This window comes from Cupressus sempervirens, chromosome 10 (assembly GCF_028749045.1).
Source record: "Cupressus sempervirens isolate cs-2001-9-10 chromosome 10, ASM2874904v1, whole genome shotgun sequence".
NCBI classification, from domain to species: Eukaryota; Viridiplantae; Streptophyta; class Pinopsida; order Cupressales; family Cupressaceae; genus Cupressus; species Cupressus sempervirens.
The window spans coordinates 76,283,584-76,298,560 of NC_143127.1; positions in this window are offsets into that span (position 1 = coordinate 76,283,584).

Sequence of the window (14,977 nt, forward strand, 5' to 3'; positions counted from 1 at the left end):
TAGCCTACGAGGGTCTCTGATAGGCTAATCACCAGCTAAAGTGATGTCTCTAGCTAGAAGGGGACATTACAGTCCACCCTCCCTAAAATTGCTTGTCCTCAAGCAATCTCAACTCTGGATGCTGTAAAATGTCCTCGCTCTCCCAAGTAGCATCCTCTATCGACAAATCCTTCCATTTCACCAAATATTCTCGGATGGTACGTTTCCTCAAGTTCCTCTCTCTAAAATCAATGATAGCCTCTGGTATCAAAACAAACTTTCCGTCATCATCCAGGGGTGGTAGTACTGTAGAAGGCACAATATGATGCCCTAGCGCCTTTTTGAGGTGTGACACATGAAAAACATTGTGCACCTTGCTCTCCGCTGGCAAGTCTAACTCATAAGCCACCTCTCCCACTTTCCTGATAATCCTAAATGGACCATAGTATCGTGGCTTGAGTTTCTCGGCACCACTCTTCTTGAGAGTGGATTGATGGTAAGGTTGCAACATAAGATACACCATGTCTCCAAACTCAAAAGTCTGCTTAGTCCTCTTCTGATCTGCATAGTGCTTTTGCTAATTTTGTGCCTTAGTTAGATTATCCTTGAGAGTCTTAACAAGGTCTTGACTCTCCTGTAAAAAATCACCAGCACTGGGCACTCTATTGTCACTCAAAAATAGATCCATAAAATTGGGTGCCTCATACCCATACAGGGCCATAAAGGGTGACATCTAAATAGACATGTGATAAGTGGTATTGTAGCAATACTCACAAAGATAAATCCACTTTACCCATGCCCTCTGTTGCCCTACTATATAATTTCTGAGGTATCCCTCCACCCATTTGTTTACTATCTCTGTTTGACCATCTGTCTGAGGGTGGTAGCTAGTACTCGGAGTGAGCTCTGTCGCACACAACCTGAATAGCTCCTATGAAAAGTGACTCATAAATATACTGTCTCTGTCACTTACAATGCTCCGAGGTAAGCCATGTAATTTGAACATCTCTTTGAAGAACAACTCTACCACCTGTGTAGCAGTGTATGTAGCAGTGATTGGAAAGAAGTGTGCAAACTTCGTAAGGCGATCCACAACCACATATATGCAGTCCCTGCCTTGGGCTCTAGGCGGTCCTATGATGAAGTCCATAGACAAACACTCCCACTTCCTATCAGGAATCGGAAGTGGCTACAGTAAACCGGTTGGATAGGAGTGTTCTTGCTTATTCTGCTGGCAAGTGGGACACTCCCTAACATACTGAAGTACCTTTGCTTTGAGCCCTTTCCATGTGAATCATTCTCTAATCTCTCGGTATGTCTTGTAGAAACCAGGATGTCCTACCATAGGTGAATCATGGAAAGATTTCAAAACCACCCTCCTCACTACTGATCCTGGGACCAAAAATATTCGTCCTTTGTAAATGATGAGCTCATTCACAAGGGTGTATCTGCTGTCCTAAATAGTCCCATCTATGAATCCAACTGCCCAAGTGTCCTTTGCATACTTTGCAAGGATCAAGTGTCTCCAATCCTCCGATATGTCTGTTAGTAAGCTCAAATGGGGCCTACATGATAAGGCATCAGCAACTACATTCTGTGTCCCCTTAAAATATGTAATGTCAAAGTCATAGGACTATAACTTGCTCACCCACTTTTGTTGCCTATCATTGACATCTCACTGCCCCAAAAAGTGTCTTAGGCTATTATGGTCGGTTTTGATACAAAATTTGCTACCTACCAAATATTGCCTGAATTTGGCCAAAGCATGCATAATGGCTAACATCTCCTTATCATATATGTTGAAGCTCCGCTCTGGCCCTCTCAATTTCTTGCTCTCATAAGCAATAGGGTGCTTCTCCTGCATAAGCACCGCTCCAATGCCCTCTTCAGAAGCATCACAATGTAGCTCAAAAGGTTTTTTGAAATCTGGTAATGCTAACACTGGACAAGAAGTCATCAACCCCTTAAATTTGTTAAAACACTCCTGTGCCTCAAGAGTCCACAAGAAAGCTCCCTTTCTCATCAAATCTGTCAAGGGTGCCGCATGCCTGGAATGTCCATCCACAAACCTTCTGTAGAAACCACATAGTCCTAGAAAGCCCCTCAACTATGTAAGGTTCACCGGTGAAGGCCACTCCACAATGGAACGAATCTTTTCAGGATCCATGTACACACCCTCTGCACTAGTGATGTGACCCAAGTACAACAACTCTGTCATGCCCAAATCACACTTCGACTCCTTTGCATACAAGGATTCTCTATCCAATATGCCCAGCACTGTGTCCAGGTGAACCAAGTGCTCCTCCCAAGATCTACTATATACCAAGATATCATTGAAGAAGACAAATACAAATATCCTCAACTGAAGATGGAAAACCCTATTCATTGTTGCCTGAAAAGTAGCAGGTGCGTTAGTTAGCCCAAATGGCATAACTACAAACTCAAAATGGCCACAATGACATATAAAGGTTGTCTTCTCGATGTCTTGCTCTCTAACTCTGATATGGTGATAACCTGATCTCAAATCTATCTTTGAGAAGAAGCAAGCTCCATGAAGCTCATCTATCAACTCATTGATCTTGGGAATGGGGTATCTGTTTTTAATCATCTTCCTATTAAGCACTCTATAATCAATGCACATCCTCAATGTCTCATCCTTCTTCTTTACTAACACCACTGAAGAAGCAAAAGGAGACTTACTTGGTCTAATGTGGCCCATAGCAAGTAACTCCTTTATGGTTTTCTCAATTTCATCCTTTAACCTCTTCGGGTGCCTGTAAGGTGTAATCATATGGGCTTAGCCCCCTCCTCTAACTCAATGATGTGCTCAATACCTCTGTCTGGTGGTCTACCTAGTGGAATGTCACTGAACACCTTAGAGTGTTTAACTCTAAGCTCTTGAATATCAGGAGGATATTCAATCTTATGCTGTCCCTCCTGTGATGGCATCAACATGCACTCTGCTGCCCACTCTACTTGATCATGTCGAATCAATCTAGCCATTCTACGAAAAGAGACCATCCTGCGATCTTTGTCCCTAATTGCCTTAAGAATATGTGCCTTCCCATTCACTTTAAACCTCATCTCCATCTCCTTGACGTTAAAAGTGAACTCACCAATATCATGCAACCAACTCATCCCAAGAACTACATCTGTATCTCCCATAGGTACAACATAAAAATCTGCCTTAAAGTCATAATTATTAACTTTCAATGGGAGTCCAGTGATCCTACGATCACATTTGAGGACATAGCCATCCGCTACCCTCACTCTAATTCCCCCAAAATCCTCTGTTTGTATGCCACGCTTCTCCACCATCCTAGCATCAATGAAATTATGAGTGGCACCTGTATCAACCAAGGTTACGACTCGCTGTCCAGCAAGTACTCCTCTCATCCAGAATGACCCTTCTTGCTTAATACTAGTGAGACGAGCTTCCCTAAGTTGCCCATCTCCTTCCCCATCCTTGGACTCCATTTTAGACAAGTTTTCAGCCTTGTCTTCCTCTTTTTGACCATCTATTTCCTCTATATGAGACTACTGATCTAAATTATCTGATTCTGATTCCTCATAGTATGCCCACATAACTCTGTTAGCTTTTCCCTTTGGTCTAAGAGGACAATCATGGTTTGCATCATAGGGTCCCTTACAGTAGAAACATAATTTTTTCTTCCTCAAATCATTTAATGTTTCCCTGTCAAAAGGTGCTAGAGTTTTATCTTTAGAATCATTTTTAAAATCAGTCCTCTCTGGTTTTTTATAAAATGGTTTGTTATCCTTACTAGAAGATGCTCCTTTGGACTGAAATTTGTTTGTTGGGACTGCATGTTCCATAGTTCTTTCCTTTTTCATTACTTCCTGTAAAGAAATAGGATCAAATGCCTTTATACAACCTCTTAGTGGTTTGGATAGGCCCTCAATGAAAAGAACTATCAATCTATGCTCTGAAATGTTTGGCACCATGACTTCCAACCGTTGAAATTCACCAATGAAATACTCCAAGTTGCCTGTTTGTTTCAGCTGTGCTAAGTCCTAGAAGTAAATTTTTGGATCTTTCTTGTCAAATCTTTCAACCAACCTATCCAAAAAGTCCTGGTATTCTATCACTTGGTTATGCTGAAGTGTTACCATACCATGGTACCACCAATCATGTGCTATTCCCTCCAAATGCAAGGTGGCATATTTGATAGCTTTAATCTCTGTCATTGGCCTCAGTTCCAAAAATGCGTCAAGCTTATGAATCCAAGCTTGAGCTATCATCTTACCACTCCCATCAAATGTAGGCATAGTAAGCTTACCTATAGCCCTCTTTAGCTCACTATTTTGACCTCTAGGCCTCCTATCTTGTCTGAATGACCTGTAATGCTCTCTCCTCTGATTTACAAAGCGTTCAAAGGTCATCCTCTCCTGAACCTGCAGAGCTAATAATTCCCATTCATCATTTGCAGCCATGAGTGCATCTGCGAATATGGGGTCTCCTATCGCCTCCTCTACCGGAGCTTCTTCTGGCTCCTCCGAAACAAATGTAGGGCATGTAGGCCTATCAGCTATTCTGGAATGGGTCCGTTGTGGTCTCTGATTACCTGTAGCACTCCTATTATCTCCCTATTCTCCCGGCTCCCCATTTTGTCTAACAGGTGGGTTCATCCTTTCTACCATAGTAGTGAGTGCCTGTAATGCCTATGCCATATGCTGCTGCCCTGTAACCATAGCACGGTAGAATTCTCTGGTATCCTGATCATCATTATTCCTCCTATTTCTAGGTGGACTACCATCATGCCTTTCTTCCATATTTCCTGTTTCCTGTAACTGTTCTCTTTCAATCAGAGCTCTCCTACAAGTATGGTACCTGTGTGGTCCAATTTCCAATGGCCGCATATGACTCCCCAAACCCTCAAGATGGCAGGAATGAGGCTTTGATACCAATGTAAGAACCCCAAATAGGCTCTACACTGATCATTGTTTGTTTCCCTGGGTGTAATGATTTTTTTGGTTTGTTTTTGAATGTTTTAAGCTATTTTTGGGTTTTTGAGTTGATGAAAAGAAAATACAAATATTGAAAACTAATCTTACCTAAAATTGTAACTCAAATCTGGTTATAATGCTAATCAAATTCATTTATTCGGATGGCTCCTAATGTATGTACAATACTTATTGCTGGAAGAATACATTAAAAACATCATCATTAATAGTTGAAAAAAAAACCTAATTTTTGTCTCCAATATGCAACCATGCTGCTGGTTGCTTCCTCCTTGGGCAGCGCCTATCAAAAACTGTAATATTAAATCTCTGATTTTTAATTCACTGTAGCGTTGTATTGTTCACAACACTGTAGCTACTGTTATAACCCCTTCCAACCTGTAAATAGATTCATCCACTTTTTCCCTACTGAAACACAATATTGACTCTAGAATGAAGTCAACTCATAGGCAAAATTCAAGTGATATTTCACACCCTCAAATTGAATCAACTCTGAAGATACTACGTTCTCCACAGTCTGAATTCTTCTCAAACTTGTAGAAACCCTTGTTGCCACAACTTCAAGAAATTTCACAAGGCAAAGTTTTTAAGCAACTCTCATAACCTGCTCTTGAAGGAAGACAAGGTTTGTTTATAAGGACTCCTCAACTCCAAAATGAGTCTCCACGCTCAATGTGGGATAAAAGATATAATAATAACATAAAAAATGTTATTACATTAAAACTTAGAAAATCCCTTTTAATTTTTCCATAAGCTTGGACCCACAATTAATTGAAACAATGGCCCCTTTTATGATATCATGACCCTCACTTAAGTTATATATTATAACTTAACAATATAGGCTCAAAACCAATAATGTTTATTTTTAACTAAATAAACATTAATATCTCCATACTCAACATTTTTTAATGTCGTTTGGACTGGGAGCTAACATGATAGAACTGCATATGACCATACCCCTTTTCTAAAAATAGTAGGGGTCTATCTTTATAACTCAAAACTGCTAAAAATAGCTTGACCAAGCCAAACTCAAAGGAAAACTCATCATAAACAAACTCTGGCAACCCAGAAGAGTACTCTGCTCTAGTCCTTGGAGGATCTCCACACCAAGGTGACCCTCTATCCAATCTTATTAGCCTATGAGGGTCTCTGATAGGCTAATCACCAGCTAAAGTGATGTCTCTAGCTAGAAGGGGACATCACAATCTACAATCCTATGATGATAAATCAAGTATTTACGTGACTCCTTGAGTCATAAGAAAAATAAATCAACATATATGACTAATAGATTGCAATTGAGTTTCATGCCATTCATTGCAAAGCACAAAAGATCACAAACAACATGAATGGGAGACATGATATTAGAATGAAGATTAACTTGCTGCTACATTTTCATTCATTTCTTTGAAACACATATAATAAGATGCATGAAATTGAAATGTAAAACTACCTAATAGATCACAACTATCTGTATTCTTATTTCTTATTGTTCATTACAAGAGAAATTGCTGAAGAAAATGGTGGAATCATAGCTCTGGATCCAACAATATGGTCTCATAGACAAATTGGAACCAACCCGGTCTCACAGTGAAAACTGCCAACCCTTACAATGAATGAGAAAGAGAGAAAAGAATGAAATCTTAGATTTGATCTAGAAGTGACATGTGTCCACTTGAATCTTCATTGCTTGCTATTGTAAAACATCCCTCCTCTTTCTAAAACTAAAATCTGATATGATTTTCATCATTTTTTTGTAACAAACTCAAAATATCTCTTTCTTAATGATGAAAACCCTTGTGTTGCCAAAATATCTGAAATGCTAACAATACAATGATTCAATTGACTTGAAGGTGACAAAATTTTCCCCCACTTGCATTTATACTACCTTTTATATGCATTCAATTCACCATTTCACTAGAAATCAAATCTGAACTACACCAACTAAATGAAACTAAAAAGGGACACTTGAGACAAATCCTCACATAACTTGAACTATGCAAAAAGAATCTCCAAAAATGGAAAGTTCATTCTCTCCCAATTTTGATGATATATAATAGTGCCATTCTTTCTTACTAGAAGCACCCAAAGTCTTAGTTTGAATTTCAAGATCATGTCATGGCTTTGAAACTCCATCTCATTTCAAATATTTAAATTTTTCTAAAGCTTGAAGTATATATTATAATTCAAATTTGTTTAAAAAACCTGCTTGCACGTTCAGAAAAGGAAAAATTTAAAAAAATATTATTTTATGCATTTTGTTTTTTCCCTCAAAATTTCCAACTAGGTCAACTTAGTTTGACCATCTTCGATACGTGTCAACATAGGATTGGTTCATCTCTACATAGTTAGCTAACACCCACTACTCGAGCACCACATGTTAGTGTCTCATTGACACCTCTTCTACCATGTGCCAGCCACATCACAAGTCACTATGTCACCATCCTACTCAACATGGTGCCACATTATATTGACATAGAAATGTTGTGACATGTGGCACCTTGGTCCACATCATTACTAAGTTATCATCACCATGTCACCACCTTATCATCCTACCACATCATTGGTCATCTATCACATGACACCAAAACATTGTTCCATGTCACTACCTCAAGAAGCATGCCAGGTTTGGGGTCCTCTGCCACTTGTCACTGTCTAATTCCTCATTCTCCTACCACATGTCATTATTTCATTTGTCAGTCAAATCCTATCAACATGACATCATCACATCCATTCAAAAAAATTATCTTCCTTTGGCTAGCCATGGGCCCCATGCGAGGAGTCTTTGGCTCATAGAAGGCATTTTCCTTTAAGATAACAAGTAATATAAGTGTTTATACATAAAAACACTTAGAATTTTTCCACTTAGTGTATGTGGGATAATTCATTTTTGAATAAAATGAAGAATTGAAGCTCAAACCATGGCAATGTCTTACTCAATCATCAAATGTGTGTTGAAAAAAAATCACTTTTAAAACATCTAATCCTTCACACAGATTGAATGGAAATAATGGGGCTATTGAATTGGATCATCTTCTTCACATGAGATTGTTCCAAGTAGTTCTTCAAGCCCTTGATTTGATGAAGAGACCCACCCAATTCAAGTCAGTCCAATATAGGAATATAATCCCTAGTCCTGAATTGATCATGACTTTAAGCTTGAACTCCTCCAACTCCTGAGACTCTCCTACATCAAATTTATACATTGTTCCAAGTGTAAATTACAAATTTTGCCAAAACAACTGTCTATAATCCTTGACACTCACAAGGATACCATCTTAGTGAAGAGATAGAACATCACCATACAACAAAGGGAATTCAACATTAATTTGCAATTACATCCTTCCCTTAAAGTTTATTAGATTTCAATCTTCAATGCATCAAAGAAGAACTCCCTTGGCTGAAAACTAACCCATGGAGTGCTTGTCCTCATGTGGCTTGCATACTCTACCCTTTAGAATCACCTTTTAATGAGAAAGTTGCATGAGAGATTGCTACCATTTGGAAAATGCAAAATCATTTTAGACACAATTCATCCTTTAAAAAGGTGGATTAGATTCTTTAGAGGCAAAATTATGGAGGAAAAACTCATTTGAATGCGTAAACAAACATTTTGGAGGCTCAAAAATTACTTTGATGGTCTGGACAAGAAAGAAAGAAAAATGTTTCTTTCATGATTTATAAGTAATGTTACCTCCCTTGCATCATTTGACTCAACATCTCCTTTGACTTGGGTAGCCTCTTATTCTTGGTAGCCCCTTCCTTTCTTTATCTCGGTGCTACCTAAATGAGGCTCTGCTAGCTATGAGGGTTTGTAATAGAGTAGTGACTCCTTTGTTGGTGCCTCCTCTAATATGAACTGCTCTCGCAAGTCAAAATCATGGCATCTCTTTAATTCAATCTGAATGCTAACATGCCATAAGTCAACTTTTTAAATAAAAAAATGTGTAGTTCTTTGTTCATTTTGATGGCGGCTTATATACATAGCCTTTGGAAAAGCATTTCGTGGATTTTTCCTCCCTTGTACTAAATGGAAACTATACAAGTATTGCCTTATATTAGAGGCAAGTAGTCTCAAACACTTCTCTGACTTTGGCTTGTCAAATGAAAATTTTAAAAATTTAATGAGCATTCTATGTTATGGCATACAAGTTCAAGAAAAAGATTTTCAAAGCATCCAAAGAGGTTCAATGTAACTTTCTACAATTTGTGCAGGAGTGATCGAGTGGTTTTCAAAGTTTTCAAGACATCAAAAAGAGCTCAAATAAATGAACAAAATGAAGCTCAAGAAGGAGAATAAGTGAAGACTAACGAAACTATATAATTGCAGCCAATGTCTGATACCATGACTTTGACATAAATTGATGAGCACCCAATTCTTGAGTACATGGATAATATTTTACTATGCAATGAGAATGATGATCCTATACAACACTCAGATCACACATATGGTAATTTGGCCCTAATCCATTTCTTTATTGTTCACTCAATGTATAATCCATATGCCCTTTTGATCTTAGATGAAGATATAAGCATACTAAGATATATAATAATAATAATAAATAAGATCTTTAAGATATCCTTGATATCCATGGTATTATATGGATATGATGGAATCAGTTGGGCCCCAAAGTGGGTCTGGCCTAAATAATTTTCATTTTCAAACAACTAAAATTTCAAATTGATCTATTAATCATTTGATGTTGATTTGATCAAAATTCAATCACTGATGCATTAATTAAAACTAAGTTTCAATGTTTCTTGCAAACTACTAGTTTTATGCCAAGGGGTCCCTCTAATTGGCTTTTAAAACTGACCAAAACACCTATACAGGCTCTAAAAATAGACATACTAATTCTCTATTTTTCTTTCTTGCACCCTGCCAAATCTAATGTCATGACGATCACTCAGTCAAGAGATATTGATTGTTAAAGTTGCCTTCTTAGAACTACCTACAAGAAAACATGTTAGAAAACCATAAAACATGTTTGGATTTGGCTTTGTAAATAGAGCAAATTGACACTTGGGGGGACAAAAACTTGGGTGTTGGTTCACTATCACAAGGAGAGTATAAAATTCTTATTTTGGCTCATGAAAAATAATAGATGCATTTGACTAGTGATCAAAGTGGGCTACTTGGATTTGCAAAATTGGGAACACTAGTAGAAAAGTGATTTTTGCAAATGAAATTGACTTGGGAAAGTGTACAGATGGATTCATTAAGACTTGAAAATTGGAAAAATTAAAAAAATTTAAGAGAAAAATGCAATGTTACAATCCTTTTGATCTTACCTATCACAAATTCAAAGTCATGACATCTCAAACAGGGGTACCAATCAATCTGCACTTCATGAAACCAATTAAACTTTACAAGTTGCATTTGGAATCATGTTCGAAAACTAATCAAATAGATTTTTTATAAGCTCAAAATTAAAACATAAAAAATCTCTAAACTCTAGAATGAAATTAAAAAGGAAGTATCTCATTTTAGTCAATTGGGTCAAAATTATAACAAGTCAAATAGAGTTTTCAAAAATTCTAAACAATTTCCATCAGCGTGTCAACTATAAACAACCAACTTTGAGGGATTCAAAACCTACTCAAAACATATCTGATTGAATTTAAATCTAAAATATAGATTCTCTCATATGGATACTAAACACTCCCAAAGTGGTGAGTCATGAAACATTACTAGGCACAAGATATTCAATTGTAATTTAGGCCTCTTGTCACTATTTGACACATGCAAAAATGTAAATTTGGACATTGCTCAAAATGAAACTTCACGAAATGACTCAGAATGACAATTTATCTTCATGGGATGAGTGGATATTCTGAATACAAGGTTTTACAAACATTAAATATGATGGTCTAATTTTTCACAGTGTAAAGAAGTTTCAAAAATATGTGTGAAAAATCATGTGATCCTTGTGTCATGCAGATTAGGGTTTCTCTTTTATTAATTTTTCAAAATTTTGTGTTACCCTAGTCATGTCCTTATCTCTATATGGTTTGAATTTTATTAATTTTTCAAGGTTTTTTATAAACACGGTCACTAAATTGCCCTAAGTATGATAAAACCCTAGGTTATTTTCAAATTTTTAAATTGGTTTGCAAAATTCTTAAATCTGCTCCTTTACAGTGTTACAGTGTTAGGGTTCCCTGTAGAAGCATTGAACTCTCTTTCTTATATTTCCATCATCATGTTTCATCTTTGGAATAAAGGCATAGAATCATTTTGATTTACGAGTATACCTTTCTCCAACCCGTAACAAAGAAGTGATGGATTATGAAGCTTTCTAGGTACATGATTGATCCATAGGCAGAGAAGCAGAAAGTGCTTTTCATACTTTGTAAGTTTTGACTCATGGTTCTACGTTGATGAGTTAAACCATATCAGTGAAAGCAATTCATTCAGGTGTTTCTAGCCATATGTTTTCCTTTTGAGTGTATGAGTGTAATATGTTTTTAAAGTCACCATTTTTTTGTTTTATGGGGGTACGAGTAATGTGTTGAGCAGATAAATGAAAAGGTGGATCGCTTTGTTTCATGCACTTATGTTTCATTGAATGGTGTAAGAGCATACAGTCTTGTGATAGTGTAAAGGATGTCTCATGAGGATATTAAAAGGTTTTACAATTCTATGCACAAAGGAGACTTGTAAGAGAAAAGTAAGATTTAATTTTGTCTATGTGCCTTCATTGCTTTGACCTACGAGTAACCGTAAAGAAATGTTATAATGAAGAACATGTTGTGTGGGACTTGTTAAGTTGCTAGAAAGGTGTTGAGATAAGATAATCAAACTGTGACACATTGCATATGTTAGATGGACCCAGCTCACGTGGCAGACAACTTAAGTTATTCATTTTGCATGTGCTTAAATCAACGGTGATGTTCTTTTTCTGTTTCTTTGAGATTTGATCTAGGTCATTGATTTGTTGAAAATAAAGAATTATCATTATGCCCTTACGATTGCATGTATACCATATGAACGAAGAGTTGTTTCATCCCTTACTCTGTGGCTATGAGATTGGTCTAAGCATATGAGCATAAAAGATAGACAGGGAAAGTGAGTGCTTTATGCTAGCACAAAGAGAGTGAAATGTAAGAATGGGATGCAGATTGTAAAGGCTTTCCAGTGCTATGAAGAATGAGGTAACCCATGTGGACGTAAGAGAGAATAAAGAAAAGGAAAAAGGCATTACGATGACATAGGGAAAGCTCCAAGCATTTGACTAGAGGATGGATTTGTAAAGCATTACGATGTTTCAAAAATTGAAGCAAGTGCAAGAGCATAAAGAAATTTTTAAAGGGCTCCAGTGATATGTATGTAAAATGAAAAGTGTACCCAAGGCTTTATGCTAGTATAAGATCTATTAAAGCGTAAGCATAGAGAGGCATGTTAAGAAGGCTTGAGATTCTAAGGTATAAGGGGCTATGTAAGAGCATAAAAGGAATCACAAAATCATGTTTAAAGAGCCCTAACACTTCTATGCTTGGAGTTTTCTGAAAGCATCACCAAATAGATGTAAAGGTTTGCTAGCTTTATCTCCAAGGTTATGAAGTTTGAAGGGTTTTGACTCAACATAAAATTGGAAGACCAAATTTGAAAAGAGAGAGACTAAGGTGTCATGCCAGATAAGAATAAAGGAAAAATTCACCAAGGCCAAGTAAAATAAATCACAGAAAAGTACTTCAGGATCAAATTACACAATTGATATTCTTTGTTGACAACCTATAAGGGTGGTATTAAAGCTTGTGCATGCAGAATTTATTAAAGCTGGTAGATTGCATGAATAAAATATAAAGATTTGATTGAACGTTCAGAGTATTTTCCATTTCAAAGAGATCATGTTTTCTATTTTGAGAATTTTAGGTGTCCCTAGCTTTGTGAGTTTCTGTGTTATTGTTGTAGGAGTTTGAAATACATTTGTAGAAAAAATGGTTGACATGGAGGTTGAAGAGGTTTTGACTGAAGAAGTATAAGTTGAAGATGAAGGTGATGATGTCATAGAGGTTACAGTGGAAGGAAAAAAGAAGTATGTAGTGAAAATAGAGAAGAAATCAAGGGTCAGAAAGCCAAACAAACATGCAAATGACTGGCTAAAAATTATCCCAGGGTCGTCCAATACAATTTCAGAAAATGTCCATGTTTTCAAAGACCCTTACTTCCTGTGTAGGGATGCAAAATGCCCTAAGTTAGATGGTTTTAATCTATTTTTCTATTTCTATCATAACAGAATAGAAAATGTACTAGTGTGCAACCCATGGAATAGAAAAATGGAAAAATTGATATTCCTTGAGGTATTTTTTGACATGGACTTGTTGAAGGCTTTGATAAATTCTTACAATCTAGTTACAAGGTCATTCCAAAAGAAAAATGGAAGTATTCTATGCACACTTGATAGGACATCTTTTATAGAAGCCTTTTCTTTGGAGTGACAAATGGATGTGCCCATAGACATTGAGGATTTGTAGGGTAAATTTGCGAGGAATAAAACTTATTTTATGAACAATGTAATGCTACCCCACATCCCTTATAGTGTCAAAAAGGTAGGGCTGATTCCAAATAAAGTACAGGATCATCTACCATTGAGCCGATTCAAAAACTACTTCAAGAATATAGTGTATGGATTAGATAAGGTTTTCGGAAGTGATGGGGCAGAAGATTGTGTCTATGGTTCATTATTTCTAATGGCATGTGACATACAATACCCTTTCCACAACAAAGAATATGACCATGTGGTTTTCATAATGGACAACATGCATCATCAAGTTGTCAATGCCAAGAAAGGAGAGATGGACTTCAAATTCCACCATTATTCATTGCTCATACACCTGATCCTTTACAAGAACATTGGCTTCATTAGTCAAGATTTCATTGATCAAACTTTTGATGAATTTGGTGAGTTACCTATGCAACTATGGACTTGTATTTGGGATTAGAATTTTCATTATTCAAATACAATTGTGCTTTTCAATTTGTTTAGTTCTGTTATCATGAGAATGGTAGATCATACCTTCTTTAGGGCCCCAAATGTTCTGAGAATATTACTTAGACCTTCCTTTTTAGATGAGAAAATGAAGTTAGATCACAATTGGGGTGATATTTTTTTTTAAAGGAGTGCACATTGATGAGAGTCTATGCATGCCCACAATCACCCCATTTATTACCTAAATATCTTCCTCCTAGAATAGCTATTGTTGATTTTTTTTGGCAATTTTTATTAATGATCAAAGAAATGATTCCTCCTCTGCATAAACCTACATTTGTTCATAGAATTTTTAAGGTAGGAGATTTTTTAATTGGGAAGAATGCATATGAAGAATTAAGTTAGTACCTAGGCCAGTATAAGTTTGTTATTGGACCTTATAGAATGTATGACCCAAAGAACTATATAACCAATGAAGTAAAAGCCATTAGAGGTTACCTTCTACCTCCTAGAAAACCAATCCTTGTAGAAGACTTAATTGCTAATATAGTAGCAACAAGGGAGGTAGATGAGTTTCTAGGAAAATATGGAGAAATCATGAAAATGGAGGATGCCTTGAAGAGGAATAACCTAGATTTGAAGGGTTTTTATATTAATATCCCTTATCCTAGAAATTTGAGAAAAATGGTTCAAAATTTTGATCACATAATGGCTCAAATGGCAATTGAGCTAGAGGGAGAGGAGGCAACATTGAATAGAGAATCCCCTGAGCATAATGTTCAATTGGAGATTGATGTTGAAGAGGAAGAACAACCATCATCTTCCACATGAGTGGCCAAAGGGAATAAGAGATAGAAAATAATGCATATACCAGAAAAAGTGGTGAGCAAAGCCTTACAAGTCATGCTAGGAAATGATTAATATTTTTTTGATATCAGGCAAAATTACTTGCAACAAAGGGCTATAGAGGTAGGAAGAGCCTCAACTGATCTAGAAATTGCAGCTTCCAGATTGGATGATAGACTCATCCAATTTGAGAAATTTATGGAAGATGATGATATTATCAAATCATTTAAATTTTAAAGCTT